We start from the raw sequence: 20628 nt of genomic DNA, 5'->3' as shown, positions 1-20628 counted from the left end.
ATAGACTGTTTCAGTGTATAGTGGATGGGGAGGGCGGGGGATAGATCTGTGCTGAAATAACGCCGATCTCCATTTTTTTTTCTTTCCCACATTTACAGTGGGGCGGTGCAGCCTCTCAGCCTATCAGCAGTGCGCACACACGCAGCAATGTGCATGTGATGCACACAAGCAAGGGCATGCGTCATTGGCTGTGTATGTCACATGTCCTTGCCCTATAAGAACTAGCCATTTGCCCCATCGCCACCATTTCCTGGCTGCTGCAGCTTAGTGTTAGACGGCACCACTGCTGCTGTGGGCGCTATACAGACTAGGAGTGTTTTTTTGGAGCGAATTGTCAGAGAGATAGGTTTAGGGAGTCGGGAGGTGTCAGGACTACTTGTAATATCAGCCCTTTTCAGGGTAGGTTACAATAGTTCATAGCACTGTTTGCCAGGCAGGTCTGTGCCAGTGCTGTGCAAGTGTTTGTCACAGCATTTGGTGTAATCTAGCTCAGCCAGTCCTTTTGGGCTAGTAGCATTGTCTGATAGTCATCTGAGTAGCCCGCCTGTGAAGCTAGCTACACCGCCTGTGTATCTCTATTTTCACTGCATCTAATCCAGTTAATAGTTTAGGGCCTAGGAGCAGTGTCTGCACGTCAGCAGAGAAGCCCACCTGTGAAACTAACTATACCACCTGTGTATCTCAATTTTCACTGCATATAATCCAGTTAATAGTTTAGGGCCTAGGAGCAGTGTCTGCACGTCAGCAGAGTAGCCAGCCTGTGAAACTAACTACACCGCCTGTGTATCTCTATTTTCACTGCATCTAATCCATTTAATAGTTTAGGGCCTAGGAGCAGTGTCTGCACGTCAGCAGAGTAGCCCACCTGTGAATCTAACTACACCGCCTGTGTATCTCCATTTTCACTGCATCTAATCCATTTAATAGTTTAGGGCCTAGGAGCAGTGTCTGCACATTAGCAGAGTAGCCCGCCTGTGAACAAACTATACCGCCTGTGTATCTCTATTTTCACTGCATCTAATCCAGTTAATAGTTTAGGCCTAGGAGCAGTGTCTACATGTCAGCAGGGTAGCCCGCCTGTGAAACTAACTACACCGCCTGTGTATCTCAATTTTCACTGCATCTAATCCAGTTAACAGATTAGGGCCTAGGAGCAGTGTCTGCATGTCAGCAGAGTAGCCCATCTGTGAAATTAACTACACCGCCTGTGTATCTCTACTTTCACTGCATCTAATCCAGTTAATAGTTTAGGGCCTAGGAGCAGTGCCTGCATGTCAGCAGAGTAACCCGTCTGTGAAACTAACTACACCGCCTGTGTATCTCTATTTTCACTGCATCTAATCCAGTTAATAGTTTAGGGCCTAGGAGCAGTGTCTGCACGTCAGCAGAGAAGCCCGCCTGTGAAACTAACTATACCACCTGTGTATCTCAATTTTCACTGCATATAATCCAGTTAATAGTTTAGGGCCTAGGAGCAGTGTCTGCACGTCAGCAGAGTAGCCCGCCTGTGAATCTAACTACACCGCCTGTGTATCTCCATTTTCACTGCATCTAATCCATTTAATAGTTTAGGGCCTAGGAGCAGTGTCTGCACATCAGCAGAGTAGCCCGCCTGTGAAACAAACTATACCGCCTGTGTATCTCTATTTTCACTGCATCTAATAAAGTTAATAGTTTAGGCCTGGGAGCAGTGTCTACATGTCAGCAGAGTAGCCCGCCTGTGAAACTAACTACACCGCCTGTGTATCTCAATTTTCACTGCATCTAATCCAGTTAACAGATTAGGGCCTAGGAGCAGTGTCTGCATGTCAGCAGAGTAGCCCACCTGTGAAGCTATGCCGCCTGTGTATCTCTATTTTCACTGCATCTAATCCAGTTAATAGTTTAGGGCCTAGGAGCAGTGTCTGCACGTCAGCAGAGTAGCCCGCCTGTGAATCTAACTACACCGCCTGTGTATCTCCATTTTCACTGCATCTAATCCATTTAATAGTTTAGGGCCTAGGAGCAGTGTCTGCACATCAGCAGAGTAGCCCGCCTGTGAAACAAACTATACCGCCTGTATATCTCTATTTTCACTGCATCTAATCCAGTTAATAGTTTAGGCCTAGGAGCAGTGTCTACATGTCAGCAGAGTAGCCCACCTGTGAAACTAACTACACCGCCTGTGTATCTCAATTTTCACTGCATCTAATCCAGTTAACAGATTAGGGCCTAGGAGCAGTGTCTGCATGTCAGCAGAGTAGCCCATCTGTGAAATTAACTACACCGCCTATGTACTTTCACTGCATCTAATCCAGTTAATAGTTTAGGGCCTAGGAGCAGTGCCAGCATGTCAGCAGAGTAACCCGTCTGTGAAACTAACTACACCGCCTGTGTATCTCTATTTTCACTGCATCTAATCCAGTTAATAGTTTAGGGCCTAGGAGCAGTGTCTGCACGTCAGCAGAGAAGCCCGCCTGTGAAACTAACTATACCACCTGTGTATCTCAATTTTCACTGCATATAATCCAGTTAATAGTTTAGGGCCTAGGAGCAGTGTCTGCACGTCAGCAGAGTAGCCCGCCTGTGAATCTAACTACACCGCCTGTGTATCTCCATTTTCACTGCATCTAATCCATTTAATAGTTTAGGGCCTAGGAGCAGTGTCTGCACATCAGCAGAGTAGCCCGCCTGTGAAACAAACTATACCGCCTGTGTATCTCTATTTTCACTGCATCTAATAAAGTTAATAGTTTAGGCCTAGGAGCAGTGTCTACATGTCAGCAGAGTAGCCCGCCTGTGAAACTAACTACACCGCCTGTGTATCTCAATTTTCACTGCATCTAATCCAGTTAACAGATTAGGGCCTAGGAGCAGTGTCTGCATGTCAGCAGAGTAGCCCATCTGTGAAATTAACTACACCGCCTGTGTATCTCTACTTTCACTGCATCTAATCCAGTTATTAGTTGAGGGCCTAGGAGCAGTGTCTACACGTCAGCAGAGTAGCCCGCCTGTGAAACTAACTACACCGCCTGTGTATCTCTATTTTCACTGCATCTAATTCATTTAATAGTTTAGGGCCTAAGAACAGTGTCTGCACGTCAGCAGAGTAGCCCACCTGTGAAACTATGCCGCCTGTGTATCTCTATTTTCACTGCATCTAATCCAGTTAATAGTTGAGGGCCTAGGGGCAGTGTCTGCACATCAGCAGAGTAGCCTGCCTGTGAAAAACTTTACCGCCTGTATATCTCAATTTTCACTGCATCTAATCCAGTTAATAGTTTAGGGCCTAGGAGCAGTGTCTGCACGTCAGCAGAGTAGCCCGGATGTGAAACTAACTACACCACCTGTGTATCTCTATTTTCACTGCATCTAATCCAATTAATAGTTTAGGGCCTAGGAGCAGTGTCTGCACGTCAGCAGAGTAGCCCGCCTGTGAAACTAACTACACCGCATGTGTATCTCTATTTTGACTGCATCTAATCCAGTTAACAGTTTAGTGCCTAGGAGCAGTGTCTGCACGTCAGCAGAGTAGCCCGCCTGTAAAAGAAACTATACCGCCTGTGTATCTCAATTTTCACTGCATCTAATCCAGTTATTAGTTTGGGGCCTAGGAGCAGTGTCTGCACGTCAGCAGAGTAGCCCCCCTGTGAAACTAACTACACCGCCTGTGTATCTCAATTTTCACTGCATCTAATCCAGTTAATTGTTTTCAGCCTAGTACCACAGTTTGGCCACTCAGTTCTGCTCGGTTTTCATCCATCGGTTGTTGTGCCAACAACTACAGATACAGAGTTGCCAATTAGTTAAGCACTAAAATGAGTGGCAAAAGGCCTGCTGCTGGTGGAAAGGGGAATAGGCGTGTTGGAAATGGAAAAAAAACATTGTGTCTGTGGGCTAGGTGGTAAAGCAACAGTAACATCTGCAGAAGAAAGACCATCTTCCAGCCAAAGTAAGATGTCTACTTCTTTTCGTGGACAATCTGATATGATCCCTTTCTTACGACCATCGCTACAAGCATCACCAAAAATTCCAGATGAGGCACAAAATCAGCAGGTGCTTGAACGGATATCAAGTGCTCGTTCAAGTGGGCTCTCCTCCATGTCATCTTCAACATCACAACTACTCCAGTCCTCAGAGTTGTCACCCCAATCGCATTTGCTTCCTCACAGCTCCCAAGTCTCCAGCTGCCCGTCTGAGCATGGGGTAACACACATGGTTGAATCTGTAGAGCTATTTACGCATACTATAGCCTGGGAATCAGAGGTCTGCTCCAGAGCTTCTGTGAATCCAGACAAGGAAATGATCTGCACTGATGCCCAGAATCTTTGTGAGTTGGATCCAGGCCCAGATGAAGAAGGTTCTGAGCATAATGTAGACCCTCATTCCCAAACTGTAACTCCTGTTGGTGGAGACAATGAGGAAGATGATGATGAGAATGAAATACCTGATTGGAACGGAAACTTGACTTTTCGGTTGGGGCAGGAAGAGGTTGGCTCTGAGGACGTCGGGTGTGAGAACACACAGGATGATGATGACGAGGTTGTAGACCCCACTTACTGTCAACCCCCAGTCCGCCAGTCCATGAGGTCAGCAGAGGAGGTAGAGGAGGATGCTAGTGACGAGTCTGATGACAAGGTAACGGTGCGCCTTCCTGGACAGAGACGGAGTACTGGAAGCACGTCAACAACTGCATCCTCAACCCTAACTGTACCTCAGACCAGAATATGTGGTGGCTCTTCAGGTCGCACGGGTTCTAAGCCTTGTATAGCCTGGGCATTTTTTGACATCGCAAAGGATGACCCAACTCATGTTGTCTGTAAGATTTGCCAACAAAATCTCAGTAGAGGCCAAAAAATTACTAGCTTGAGGACTTCATGCATGAACCGTCACATGGATATGAGGCATAAGTTGCAGTGGGAAGCTCACTGTGCTACAATGCGGCCTAGTGGACCGGGTCAACCACCGTCTGCCCCATCAAGTGCATCCATGTCCTCTTCATCCTCTGTGATTGTGGGGACAGCAGTCGCACATGGTTTTGGATGCAGACCTTCCACCTCTTTACCCGCAACAGCCAGTGTGATTGGCAGGTCGTCAGTACATTTGCAAGTGGAAACAACTGCTGGTGTTGAGTGCTCTCTGACGTCGACACCACATTTTGATCAAGGCAACAGAACATCTCCGCCTGCACCTTCCTCACAGACCAGCAGTTTGCCAGGGACACCCTTCTCACCTCCAGCTAAGCACAGCAGCCAGCCCTCAGTCCCTCAGATTTGGACAAGTAAAAGACCATTTCCTCCTAGCCATGACAAAGCTAAGAGGCTGAATTTCTCCATCTGCAAGCTTTTGGCTACTGAAATGCTGCCTTTCTGCCTGGTGGACACAGAGGATTTTTCGAGACCTTATGTCCGTCGCAGTGCCCCAGTACCAGATGCCCAGTCGCCACTATTTCTCAAAGAAAGCCTTGCCTGCACTACACCAGCATGTCACACACAACATCACTGCTTCCTTGGGAAACTGTGTGTGTCACCACAGACACTTGGACGAGTAGACATGGACAGGGGCGTTACATGTCGGTGACTGGGCACTGGGTAACTACGGCAACATCAGGAGAAGGGGCTCCTGTCCAAGTATTGCCATCGCCATGAGTTGCTCGTTGATCCTCTGTATCTTGAAGTTCCTCCACTGCTTCTGCCTCCTTAACCTCCTCTCGGTCCTCCACCTGCACCCAAAGCCTGTCTGGTAATTCCACCCGCATTGTAACTGCGCAGAAGGAATCCTGCACACCTCCTCACTATGCTGTCACCAGGGCTCAATGGCATCAGGCATTGTTTACATTGAAATGTCTGGGAAATGTGAGTCACACAGCTGAGGAGTTGTGGTCAGCTCTGGAGAACGAGTTCCATTAATGGTTGTCTCCACTTAACCTGCAGCCAGGGAAGGCTGTGTGTGACAATACTGCAAACCTGGGTGCGGCCCTTCACTGGGGCAATGTCACATACGTGCCTTGTATGGCTCACGTTTTGAACCTGGTTGTCCAGCAATTCTTATCCCACTATCCCAGACTAGATGGGCTTCTGCAGAGGGCACGGTCGCTGTGTGCTCACTTCCGCCGTTCGCATCTTGCAGCTCGACGATTTGCATCTCTACAGAAGTTGTTGGGCCTGCCAGTTCACCGGCTGAAATGCGATGTGCCTACATGGTGGAATTCAACTCTGCACATGTTGCAGCGACTGTGGCAGCACCGACAAGCCCTGGTGCAATACTTTATGACGTATGGTCAGGGCCAGTGAGATCAAGAGGTGGGGAAAATCACGCTGCAGGAGTGGTCTCAGATCAGGGACCTATGCACCCTTCTTCACAGTTTTGAAATAGCAATGAAGATGTTTAGTGCTGACGATGCCATTATCAGCATGACCATTCCGGTGATTTACATGCTGGAGAACACCTTACACAGTGTTCAGAGTCAGGTGGTGGAACAAGAGGAGGAGGAGGAGGAACAGGAGTCGTATGCGGAAGGGATCATATCTCCAAGGTCAAGAAGGTTGGCAGCACCAAGGCGTCTGGCATTGGAGGCTGGGGAAGAGGGATTACCGAGGGCACATAGTAGCAGCCAAAATGTTGAGGAAGGTGCAGGAGGCAAGGAAGAAGTGGAGGACGAACTGGTGCTGGGCGTGGAAGACTCATCAGATGAGGGAGACCTTGATCCAATTTCTGTTGTGCGAGGTTGGGGGGAGAGGGCAGACGGAGGAAGCATGATTCTCACCTCCCCACCACCAAGACAACAAGGACTTGGTCCTCCTGGATTCGCCGCAAGACACACGGGTACCTTCTTGCTTCACGACCTGCAACATGACCCTAGGATTGTCAGAATCCAAAGTAATGCCGACTACTGGGTGGCCACACTCTTCGATCCCTGGTGCAAAAGCAAATTTGGTGAAATAAATCCTGCCATAGAAAGGGATTTACGCATGCAAGAGTATCAGCAGAGACTGTTACAGAATATAACATCTGCTTTTCCACAAAACACCAGTGGTGCACGTAGTGAATCTCTGAGTTCTAACTTGCCAACCGTGGGACTATCGAGTCATCACTCAAACCGTAACAGTAACATCGTATCTGGTGGTAACAGCAATCTTTTCCAATCGTTTCAAGATTGTTTTAGACCATCCTTTGCAAGGCCACAGGAGACAAGAAGTCTGACGCACAGCCAACACCTAGAGAGGATGGTACAAAAGTATCTCCAAGTTAACATCGATGCCATGACTGTGGAACTGGACCCTTGCTCATTTTGGGCTTCCAATCTTGAAAAATGGCCTGAGCTCACCACTCACGCCTTGGAGATCTTGTCGTGTCCCGCAGCCAGCGTTCTCTCTGAACGTGTGTTCAGCGCTGCTGGTGGTGTGCTGACAGATTAGCGCACGCACATGGCTGTACAGTGACAAAGTAGACAGACTAATGTTCATCAAGATGAACAAATCCTGGATCCACAAGGACTTTTCTACCCCTGTGTCATCTTGGGGAGACTAAAAGCTTGATGATTTTTGAAAATCACCTCACCAACCGTTTTAAAAAACTCTGGCGAAATTGATGCCACTGAAGTGGTGTCTGTGCCTGAATTTTGGAAAAAATGGAGACTCTTTTATTTAGTCCCCTTGCTGAGTTTTACATGATGTTGCCCTCGTCAATTCCAGGTGGGTGAGGTAATCTGCAGAGTTGTTTCCTCATACTATGGCCTGGGATTCAGAGGTCTGCTCCAAAGCTTCAGTGTCTGCTAGTCAGCAGAGTAGCCCAGCCAACCACCGCCTGTTTACATAAGTACTATTTTTAACGGCATCTAGCCCAGGAAATCCTTTTGGGCCTAGTAGAATTTAGAGATACTCAGCAGCGTACCCCACCCATGAAGCAAGCTATACCGCCTGTTTACCTAACTACTATTTTGTAACAGCATCTAGCCCAGGAAATCCTTTTGGGCCCTATAGAATTTGGTGCTACTCAGCAGCGTACTTCACCCATGAAGCAAGCTACACCGCCTGTTTACCTAACTACTATTTTGTAATGGCACTTAGCCCAGGAAATCCTTTTGGGCCTAGTAGAATTTAGTGATACTCAGCAGCGTACCACACCCATGAAGCAAGCTACACCGCCTGTTGATCTATTTACTAATTTTTAACTGTATCTAGCCCAGGAAATCGTTTTGTTCCTAATAGCATTTTGTGCTACTCATCAGAGTACCCCACCCATGAAGCAAGCAATGCCGCCTGTTTACCTAACTACTATTTTGTAATGGCATCTGGCCCAGGAAATCCGTTTGGGCCTAGTAGAATTTAGTGATACTCAGCAGCGTAACCCACCCATGAAGCAAGCTACACCGCCTGTTTACTTAACTGCTATTTTGTAATGGCATCTAGCCCAGGAAATCCTTTTGGGCCTAGTAGAATTTGGTGCTACTCAGCAGTGTACCCCACCCATGAAGCAAGCTACACCGCCTGTTTACCTAGCTACTATTTTGTAACGGCATCTAGCCCAGGAAATCCTATTGGGCCTAGTAGAATTTGGTGCAACGCAGCATCGTACGCCACCCATGAAGCAATCTACCCCGCCTGTTGATCTAATTACTAATTTTTAACTGCATCTAGCCCAGGAAATCGTTTTGTACCTAATAGCACGTTGTGCTACTCAGCACAGTACCCCACCCATGAAGGAAGCTACACCGCCTGTTTACCTAAGTACTAATTTTTAACGGCATCTTGCCCAGGAAATCCTTTTGGGCCTAGTAGATTATGGTGCAAATCAGCAGCGTTCCCCACCCATGAAGCAAGCTACACCGCATGTTTACCTAACTACTATTTTGTAACGGCATCCAGCCCAGGAAATCCTTTTGGGCCTAGTAGAATTTAGTGATACTCAGCAGCGTACCCCACCCATACAGCAAGCTACACCGCCTGTTGATCTAATTACCAATTTATAACTGCATCTAGCCCTGAAAATCATTTTGTACCTAATAGCATTTTGTGCTACTCAGCAGAGTACCCCACCCATGAAGCAAGCTACACCGCCTGTTTACCTAACTACTATTTTGTAACGGCATCTAGCCCAGGAAATCCTTTTGGGCCTTGTAGAAATTGGTGCTACTCAGCAGCGTACCACAACCATGAAGCAAGCTACACCACCTGTTTACCTAAGTACTATTTTTTAATGGCATCTTGCCCAGGAATCCCTTTTGGGCCAAGTAGAATTTGGTGCAACTAAACAGCGTACCCCACCCATGAAGCAAGCTACACTGCCTGTTTACCTAACTACTATATTGTAACGTCATCTAGCCCAGGAAATCCATTTGGGCCTAGTAGAATTTAGAGATACTCAGCAGCTAACCCCACCCATGAAGCAAGCTACACCGCTTGTTGATCTAATTACTAATTTTTAACTGCATCTAGCCCAGGAAATCGTTTTGTACCTAATGGCATTTTGTGCTACTCATCAGAGTACCCCACCCATGAAGCAAGCTACGCCGCCTGTTTACCTAACTACTTATTTGTAACGGCATCTAGCCCAGGAAATCCGTTTGGGCCTAATAGAATTTAGAGATAATCAGCAGCGTACCCCACCCATGAAGCAAGCTACACCGCTTGTTACTTAACTACTATTTTGTAACGGCATCTAGCCCAGGAAATCCTTTTGGGCCTAGTAGAATTTGGTGCTACTCAGCAGCGTACCCCACGCATGAAGCAAGCTACACCACCTATTTACATAGTAACATAGTAACATAGTTAGTAAGGCCGAAAAAAGACATTTGTCCATCCAGTTCAGCCTATGTTCCATCATAATAAATCCCCAGATCTACGTCCTTCTACAGAACCTAATAATTGTATGATACAATATTGTTCTGCTCCAGGAAGACATCCAGGCCTCTCTTGAACCCCTCGACTGAGTTCGCCATCACCACCTCCTCAGGCAAGCAATTCCAGATTCTCACTGCCCTAACAGTAAAGAATCCTCTCCTATGTTGGTGGAAAAACCTTCTCTCCTCCAGACGCAAAGAATGCCCTCTTGTGCCCGTCACCTTCCTTGGTATAAACAGATCCTCAGCAAGATATTTGTATTGTCCCCTTATATACTTATACATGGTTATTAGATCGCCCCTCAGTCATCTTTTTTCTAGACTAAATAATCCTAATTTCGCTAATCTATCTGGGTATTGTAGTTCTCCCATCCCCTTTATTAATTTTGTTGCCCTCCTTTGTACTCTCTCTAGTTCCATTATATCCTTCCTGAGCACCGGTGCCCAAAACTGGACACAGTACTCCATGTGCGGTCTAACTAGGGATTTGTACAGAGGCAGTATAATGCTCTCATCATGTGTATCCAGACCTCTTTTAATGCACCCCATGATCCTGTTTGTCTTGGCAGCTGCTGCCTGGCACTGGCTGCTCCAGGTAAGTTTATCATTAACTAGGATCCCCAAGTCCTTCTCCCTGTCAGATTTACCCAGTGGTTTCCCGTTCAGTGTGTAATGGTGATATTGATTCCTTCTTCCTATGTGTATAACCTTACATTTATCATTGTTAAACCTCATCTGCCACCTTTCAGCCCAAGTTTCCAACCTATCCAGATCCATCTGTAGCAGAATACTATCTTCTCTTGTATTAACTGCTTTACATAGTTTTGTATCATCTGCAAATATCGATATTTTACTGTGTAAACCTTCTTCCAGATCATTAATGAATATGTTGAAGAGAACAGGTCCCAATACTGACCCCTGCGGTACCCCACTGGTCACAGCGACCCAGTTAGAGACTATACCATTTATAACCACCCTCTGCTTTCTATCACTAAGCCAGTTACTAACCCATTTACATACATTTTCCCCCAGACCAAGCATTCTCATTTTGTGTACCAACGTCTTGTGCGGCACGGTATCAAACGCTTTGGAAAAATCGAGATATACCACGTCCAATGACTCACCGTGGTCCAGCCTATAGCTTACCTCTTCATAAAAACTGATTAGATTGGTTTGACAGGAGCGATTTCTCATAAACCCATGCTGATATGGAGTTAAACAGTTATTCTCATTGAGGTAATCCAGAATAACATCCCTCAGAAACCCTTCAAATATTTTACCAACAATAGAGGTTAGATTTACTGGCCTATAATTTCCAGGTTCACTTTTAGAGCCCTTTTTTAATATTGGCACCACATTTGCTATGCGCCAGTCCTGCGGAACAGACCCCGTCGCTATAGAGTCCCTAAAAATAAGAAATAATGGTTTATCTATTACATTACTTAGTTCTCTTAGTACTCGTGGGTGTATGCCATCCGGACCCGGAAATTTATCTATTTTAATCTTATTTAGCCGGTTTCGCACCTCTTCTTTAGTTAGATTGGTGATCCTTAACCCCTTTCTGCCATTAGACGTACTATTGCGTCCATGTGGGGTGGGCTTTACTTCCCAAGGACGCAATAGTACGTCATATGCGATCGGCAGCGCTCACGGGGGGAGCGCCGCCGATCGCGGCCGGGTGTCAGCTGCCTATCGCAGCTGACATCCGGCACTATGTGCCAGGAGCGGTCAAAGACCGCCCCCGGCACATTAACCCACGGCACACCGCGATCAAAGATGATCGCGATGTGTCGGCAGTAGTGTATAATTCAGATTATTCGTCAAACTCAATCTGACAGGTGCCCCGCCCCCTATCAAAGTGTATCAAAGTGTGTAACCCCTCCCCTCCCCTTGTCTGACGGCTGGTATCCAGCTGTCCCTCCTTGTTTGATTCCCCCTTTTGATATCGTTTAATTTGTTGTAGTTTTGATATTATTCCTCGTATTTTGTTTTTATACGTAGTCCGAGTTTGATTCTGTAAGCTGTGTTTTGAGAACTTATATAACACATGTTTATAATTATAGCCTAGTCGTGTATTTATTTTACACGTGGTTTATAACACCTTTCTCATTTGTTTTATATTAGATTTTATACGTAGCCCGAGTTTGATTCTGCAAGCTGTGTTTTATTCAGTGTATTCATATAGTGGAGAACTTAAAGCTGTCTATTTGTTTTTTGTAAATGGTGAACACTAACTAAATGGTGAACATTACCTAAATGTTTAGGTTAACTGCGGTTCAGAGGTTTATAACACCTAGGTCAATTGTTGTTGTATTTGCGTACCCAATAAATGTTTATTTTCACAAGCAGAAGAGGCAGCTTTTCTGTTTGTACATGTATTGTACCTGAAGGTTATTGCGGGTCATGTGCCCAGGCATTGGTTTTTTATAACGCTGAATGTTTGATATTTGCTTTCTCTTTTTTGTGTCCTGAAGATGGCATCTGAGAAGTTATTTAGCTGTTATCTGTGGGGCATTGTAAGCTGTGTTTATTCACAGTGTAGCAGATTTTCTCCTTGTGGCTGCCTTATATACACAAACAGAAGAGTTACTGGACAACTTATTTCTGATATATATATATATATATATATATATATAATATGCACCAATGTTACAACACAAGCTATAATATGACCCAATGTTGCAACACAAGTAAGAAGCGGCGTGTTTTATACGAATAAAAACCAAAGACACGATATTGTAAAAAATTTAAAAAAAGATTTATTTCTCACAATAAAACAACAGCTCAAATTTTAAGTTAGCTAACAGCATGATGCTGGCAAATGCATCTTTGCGGTATCTGATAACGACACGATGAACAAAGGACTGCGCCTGAAAATCTTGATGTCACAAAATCTGATACGGCTCGATCATTATTCTGCATGTCAGACGTAAAATTTTGTAAACTCTTCTTAAATGGAAAGCCTCGCGCTAAATGGTATAATACATATATGCAATAATGACCGCATACACGGCTATACAAATCTTGAATTTGTGCGCTCTGATAACAATAAGAATAACAATTCTTGTTCAGGAATGTCACAAAAGCGCGTGGAAAGATAATATTATCCGCACGGAAGCCGTAACTGTCAAAAAATATGCCCGTCTTATCGTCGCAGAGTACGATTAATATCCAGTGGCGACCAGCTTGATTCGCCGGGTCTGTATTCACAATATATGCCGCGGGTCTCTGAGTCACTCTTTCTGCCGGAAGCAAATCACACGGAAACACACCGGCGAATATGCGGTCTGTATAATTATCGGACCGCGCGACAACTGTAAGCTGCAGACTGTCCATCGTTGCTTAATTAAAATCGTACAAGATCTCTCGCCTGTTATTAATTTCCAAAATGGTGTGGTTGACTGCAAAGACAATCATATTTATCGTGTGGGGTGTCGCTATCGCAAAGCGGACTTCAGCACGCAGATTACCTGTTTTAATGAGCGAGAAATGGCCGCCAGGCTCTTGATCAGGCGATAAATCAAAAGCAAATAGCGTGAAGCCAGCCATAAATTCTTCACGATCTATCGCCATGGCACAATCAGCCTTTTGCTTGCCCGATATATGGGCAAGCGCCATATATTCTCTGATAGCTAAATCAGCATTAAAATTAGGATTATAAGGCCTCGTGGGTATCTGCTGACCATCCAGATATAATGCCGCGTGGTTGACGTGGTAGTGGTGAAAGTCCAACGGGTTTTTTGTATAAGAACCGCTGAAGCCCTCATTATCTACAAACCCCAATATAACAGTTTTTGGTATCTGTCCTAGGAAGAGGTTCTCGTGGTTCGTGATCCGTGTCCCTGCGGCGATGCTGTACACTTTCAGGCATGTTCGGTCAACAGCGTACTTGGCTGTAGCGGCTAGGAGGGCCTGGCTGTGGCCGATTCGGACAGCCGGTGATACCTGCACTCTTTTCACATAGAGAGCCTCCTGCGAGATTTGTACCTTCAGCGGCTCGGCTTCTGCGGACATGAGGCAGAAAGTATCCTTATTTCTTGACAGCTTGACCTTAAGGTCAAGGCCGTTCAATATTAACTTTGGCTGGTTAAATATATCCCCAAAAATGGGTCCCAAAAGGTCGATGGGTTTTGAGCGAGAGGCGGCACTGGCTCTTTTGATAAATCCCGCATTTGCACCATCCAGGCGACTGTCATTATGATGCCCCGCAGTGTCTTTATAGAACAAACCGGCTGTAAATTGCGATGCCAGCGTCTGTGAACTGTAATTTAAAAGGGTCTCTATGTACGCTCTATAGCTGTAGAGATTGTCCGATTGTGAGATAAGTCGGTCTCCCAGAGTAATATCGACCTGGTTAAAAAGAGTGGCTAGAGGGTAGTTTATGAGCGCCACACGCGCACCATCGGCGATGGCCGTATTATCCTGCTTCACGATGCGACAGCTTATGTACAGCAGCGTGTTGTTCAGATCATAATAATAATCACCGCTACCAGATATGTAAAACTCCAATGGTCCATTGTCTGACAGAGCAGCAACCGGCTGTACTTCTACAAATAGAGATTTCTCGATACTTGTTTGAGTCGGTGGTACGGCAAAAATATCCAGTTCAGATTTTGCGTACTCTACAGAAGCGTCATGCAGGAAAGCCATGGTAACTGATTAGAAGATGTCGTCCGCAGAGCGTCTTACTCGTTTCTGACGGGGCCGTCTCTTGGATGTAGTTTTATTCATGAGCATCGGCGGTAAAGGAGGGCAAACGCGCCGCTTTCTTTTTTGGGCTTTTTTAGCGACATAGATTATCCCAGAGCCGTCTTGCTGTGTTGGTGTATTTATCCTTTTCATAAGGGCCGTCGATGCTGATGTCACGGCATCTGCAGCGATGTTCCGGGCAGCCGTCCGAACGTGTGGTTTTACTAATTCTAAGCCTTTTCTGAAAAGCGGCACGGCGCGACGAAATAAGCCTTTAAATAGTCCTGCCAGTCCAGAGCCATACATGTACTCGCTCCCGCGGAACCCCTCTAGTCCGTGCCCCGACTGGGCAGTATAGTAGCGGGCATAAACAGCAGGATCTCCATACACCCTTTGAGACAGCATTTTATCGTGTCAATGCTGGCGAGGTCTAAAATGTAATCGCACTATACACTTGCCGTATCTGAATTTAACCGGCGTGCCCTGGTCCGACATGACTGTAATGTTTATGGAGTCAAAGTGTTGCTTGCACAGCGGTATGTAATCGGGCCATGAGTAGCGCACCGTGACAATATCATTATCATCGCCGCTAACTTCTACGGTTCGTAGCAGTTGAACGTAACTGTCGCCTACAAGTTGATGTTGAATTATATCAGTGTATACAAAAAGCGAATAAAAACCAGCTTTTGAATTGGGGTAAAAGCGGCGATTCCACGGCACTAAAGCAACGGGGGAGTCATCGACGGTCTGCAGTCCGAAAATAAATTTTAACTTAGTACCCAGAGCAAACTGTATAGGGGATGGGTCGGTCAGGATCACCTCGCGGCGTAGCTCATCATACCGTATTCTGTAGGCAGGCGTAGATAAATACAGCGCTTCTATTCGGGCATTGACCGCGCCAACTAGCTTAGTAATCCTGATTTTATGTGATACTGTACTAAAGGTTCGCCGTGTTTAGCCGCGTAGAAGCTCCCTTCAAAAGCATCAAACGTGTTCCACGTATGGGGGTACTGTATTTCCGTTAACGCCACCTCATAATCTGCCGAAAGATGAACGGCCCGCGCTAACTTGGTATTGTACTCCGATATTGTGTTTTCAGGGTAGATTTTAATTGACGAATTACTGGGTAATGTCACGAAAAATGAGCCCGCTTCCATGGTTATATATCTGTCAACTCCGAGGCCGGGATCCAACTATTGAATTTTTCGGGGTAGCCCAGCCATTTGACAAAGCAGTGACTCACACCCCTGACACGTTTTTTTCTCAAAATTTTTTCTACTCTGTAGACACGATCCTCATCCATAGGTATTTTTTGCAGCTCTTCCTTATAAAATGACCCCTCTACAGGCTCCCCGGCTAAATCACTGATTTTATAAAGGGGTTTATGAAATTTATTGGAGACGGCGGTAATTAAAAAAAATCTCTTCGCTGTATGTCTTCTCATAGCCCTTACAGAAGGGCGATTTATAGCGCGATATTCTCACATGAGAGCCAACCGTTAAAGACGGTTTAATCGGTTTATTAGTAATAGTAGAACTGTAAATATTGCGCCAGATTTGCATCACGTTTCTCTCTGACACAGACGCGGGACTACAGCGGATCGTTGAGTGGTACGTATGGTTGTAGCTATGCAGTAAATCCGGTAAAATATCAATATACCTAAAGGTATTATGATGCGTAAGATAGCGCCACATACGGGTTTTTAATGTGCGATTAAAACGCTCGACCATAGCGGCTTTTACATCATTGTTTGTAAAAAAGTGATGAATATTGTGCGTATTACATAGTAGCTTGAGTGATGAATTTATAAATTCTTTGCCGCGATCCGTCTGCAGTTTCTTCGGTATGCGCTTATCATTTTGTAATATTAATTCGAACGATCTGGCGACACTAGCGCCTGTCTTGTTTGTCAAGGCCACGCACCATGCGTATCTCGATAGAACATCAATCACCGTCAGGATGTATTTGACATTATCATTTTCCCTTGAATAGTCAATTAAACTTACGAGATCCGCCTGTCACTGCGCATCAATGGCCGAGACGTAAATTTTATTTGTCAAAAAGCGTTTTCTAGCAGGCTTGTGTAGCGTGTAGGTGTCTTGCTTATTCAACCAAGCAATAACATCAGATTTCTTTATTCCGCGCGCTCTTGCAGATCTAAATAATTTGTCAATACCCGAGAATGATCCGGGTGCCTGGCTTGTAAAATATTGTTTTTCTAATATGGCATCATACGATTTAGACGTCATGATTGATTAAAATGATTGTGGCTCGTTAATCAACAGCCTGCTTCTTTCAGAAATTCAGCTGTATAAAAATTCCTGTTTTAATCCGGCTATATCATGCGTGAGTTAATGCATGCATTAATTGCATGTATGGTTGTGTTCTGGGTGTTAACAGAAGGCGTGTGATGGGCGTAACTGGGTGTGTTTCTGGGTGTTAACAGGTGAGCTGATTTCTGACACTCAGGATAAATACAGCTGACTGTCCCACTACAGTACATCAGACATTCACCAGAGGTCCGACTAGACTAAAAAAAGCAGAGCTATTCTAAATGTAAGTATATATGCCAGTTGTCTTATTATTCGCAAATGCTTAATTATATTTAACTATGCATCTCTAAACCATAATTAAGGGTGTTATTTGTTTAATAAGTTAGTGTTATACTGGAGGATAGCTGCATATTTAGTATCGTATAATATAGTTTTACTGCATAAAACATATTCTGTGGTACATAATTAATATAGAAAGACTTATCCGCGGGCAACTATTATAACATAATTTATGTAATACAGTAGTTAATAACTGTTAATACGCCCTAACTAGCGCATGCAGCGCTTACTTACTACATGTGTTTTGTTTAACATAGACATATTTATAGTCATATTTATACAGTAGCGGTATATTTAGTGGGGCTGTGTAATATAGTTTTACCGCATAAATCATATTTGTGGCGCATAATTAATATAGAAAGACTTAGCCGTATTACCCATGATTTGCTTAGTATAAGAATATTTATACACGGGCCGCAGTTTTATTTGGTGTGTATATAATTGAGCTTGACGAGTGGTGGTGTGCGGTTAATATAGATTGCGCAAAAAATTTACACAGATAATTTATTTTAGATGGAATCCCAACATTTTTCGGCTTTTTCCAGTCAAGTTGCGGATTCGGTATTCGGTATGTTTCAAGATTTATATACATGTATCTGTTAGTGGCCCATTCTAAGTAAGGATTGTTTTATATATTATCTTTATATTGTTTATTCTTTCTTGTTTAAGATGAATTATTCAGGACCATCCCCGATAATCTAGATGAATTTACCAGGAACACCCCCGATGCTGTAGATGAATTTATCAGCAACTACAGCGATGATTTTTTAAACGGCTTCAGCGTGCCTACTCTGGAGTGTGGCGCTGCTGTGGGGGCTTTGACTCAGGACATCATAGGTGCGTTGTGTGACTGCTGTGTATGTGTGTGTGTGTGTGTATATAGCTTTTAAGTATTTAGACGTGTAAATATATATATATATATTAATTCTTTACAGATGTCGACATGTTTCCAGAACCAACCACCTCGGAACACAATCAGCTACCTGTTGAGGAACTGATGTACCAGACCCCCACGCCGAGAAACAGTCCTGTTTCTAGAGCACCTAAAAAACAGCTCGGACCGGGGTGCCGGAAAGGAAAAGGTAATCGTATGAAAAGTTTTTTGCACAACCGCTCTGAGAAAATCCACCACGCCTCTACTAAGGCCTATATCTTTATTTATAGCTTGTAAACTGAAGCCTAGAAGAATTTTCACAAAAGAGAATATACCGGAGCTAATGGAGAGCCTCGCAGAAGCTACAGAAGACGCCACGGCAATCATTCACCACACATCGCTATCCCGTAAGTGTATATTTTGGTATACATGCACAGTCTCTGTACAATCAATGATACACGTGCTTCACCATTGAGATCCATGGCACACACATATCTGACACATGTATAATCTTTCCTGCAGCTAAGCGCAGCGGCCTGCGACGGTCTCACACATATCTGACACATGTATAATCTTTCATGCAGCTAAGCGCAGCGACCTGAGACGGTCTCGCACATATCTGACACATGTATAATCTTTCCTGCAGCTAAGCGCAGCGGCCTGCGACGGTCTCGCACATATCTGACACATGTATAATCTTTCCTACAGCTAAGCGCAAAGTCATGAGAAAAACACCTCCAGCACCTCTACAGCCGCTACAGATCACCGAGAATGGCGCAGCACCAGCGTGGCCAGCGATACAGACGGCTAATGGAGCTGTTAGAGCACATCCGCTATCACCGATCTGCGTGGTTCAGGACGCAGGAAACCCTGTGCCGTCGGACCATCGTGAAATACCCCATTCAAGCACCGGCCAGCCATCGACAATCCGTGTGAATGACCCCGCGCTACTATATCCAGAAGTGGTCGAGGCACCCAGAAAACATAAGCGAAAAACAAAACATGTTACAGAGCCACCAACCGCATCCTGCGCCGTGGGTGCAACAGCCACGATGACTCGTGAAGAGTATGATCGCGAGATTGATCAGCTCGCTGATGGTAAGCAACCATCCGTAGAACCGCTCATTATACGTATGTCCCACACTATGCAACCGTCAGCGCCATGTGTAACGGGGCCTGCTAATGCCTCTGGGGTCGGACCCTCAGGACCCTCTAATTTGGGTGACAAATCTCATGTCTGTGTATCTAACTCTGTTAATGTTAAGAAACGGCCAAAGAGGTCGCGACCGGTTGATGTTAAGGTGTGTAAAGAGCTTAAGGTGTGTAAAAAGCCACGGATTCATGCGCCAGCTATAGATCTGCCGCATGAATCCCGCAGCTGGGGCCCCGTTGAAATGCTTGTGTTTCAGGAACACTTCGTCCGCTACTTACGCTACAAACGCTGGCTCCCCAAAATAATGTTTTTTTGCGATACTTTTGAAAAATTATTATCAACACAAAGCCCAACACAGGCTAATAAGTCCGAACTATACGCACTTCGGAGCCTGCTGCTGGATGGCGAGATAACAACTACAGCGACCCCATTATGACTAGATATGGTCGGCTACGGCATGCATAAACCGCCTAAACTAACACTACCCAGGTATAATAGGGCTAGAGTTATAAAGAGGGCTCTAAAATTGTTGGTCAGCGCTAGACGGGCGCTATGCTCTAGGGGGCGTCATGGTGACATGTGTACTGCAGTGCCTCTACAGACACCACAGACGTCGTCACAAGAGTCAGAACAGCACTCACATAGCCCAGGCAGCTCTGCAGATGCCGCACATGCATCTACACAAAATTCACAAGCCTCAGACGCTGACGCTGCTGGTAATGTGCGGAGCACCGATCTTACAGTATTTTTGCAACACATCCATCATCATGAAAGAGCCCTCCGCAATTTCAACGGCCATATACATACAGATCATTTTAGATTTGTAAATTTAGAGCGTGTACGATCATTTGAAGAGGGCTTGAATATTGTTCATGAGGGCATTCAGGCATTACTGGATAGAATCATCAGGGACATTGAACCTGGCGACTTTGTACAGTTAAGGTTTGATGCCGGCGATACTTTAGACCCTATTTTCACTACAAAACAAACCCGTGAAGATTTTAATTCTGAATCTTTTTTAAATGCTGTTGCCCGCGCACTTCAAAGTAACAGTGAATGCATAGCATCCAATTCGCTAAAGCTAGTCGTCACCATCATTAAAAACCGACGCGGTGGTGTAAAAAGGCGCTTGAAATCTATAGCGAGCAGTCAGATCATTAAAGAAAAGAGACAATGGCTGTATGATTTTAACAATTACATGACAAATCTGTGTTTGGCTGCTAGTGTGTGCGCCCTGATGGACGCCACGGATGTCGCTGATGCTGTTTTACTGAACCGCTCTAAAAACATACACACAGCCCTGGGCATCCCTGATGATCAATTAGTGAGTTTTAGCGACATCCCGGCATTTGAAAAATATTTGGGGGTCACCATTAAAGTACTGTACTATAGTCAGGGTGATTGGCGTTACTTTCAGAGCGGTAATACACCTAATGGTAAAATAGTATTCATATTGTTCCATGATAATCACTACTACGGT

At 45.1% G+C, this 20628-nt stretch overlaps 1 long non-coding RNA gene across 1 annotated transcript; it reads left to right on the top strand.

The window, feature by feature from the left end:
* The first annotated feature begins 18079 nt into the window (after positions 1–18079).
* Positions 18080–18782, top strand: LOC138641372 (uncharacterized). The gene is made up of 3 exons (XR_011313798.1): positions 18080–18203; positions 18286–18402; positions 18704–18782. It is a non-coding gene; the product is annotated as an uncharacterized lncRNA (long non-coding RNA).
* Positions 18783–20628: the final 1846 nt, after the last annotated feature.

The sequence above is a fragment of the Ranitomeya imitator genome, chromosome 6 (assembly GCF_032444005.1).
Source record: "Ranitomeya imitator isolate aRanImi1 chromosome 6, aRanImi1.pri, whole genome shotgun sequence".
NCBI classification, from domain to species: Eukaryota; Metazoa; Chordata; class Amphibia; order Anura; family Dendrobatidae; genus Ranitomeya; species Ranitomeya imitator.
The sequence above is the reverse complement of the archived record's forward strand: the minus strand, read 5'-3'. Positions and strand labels throughout refer to the sequence as shown.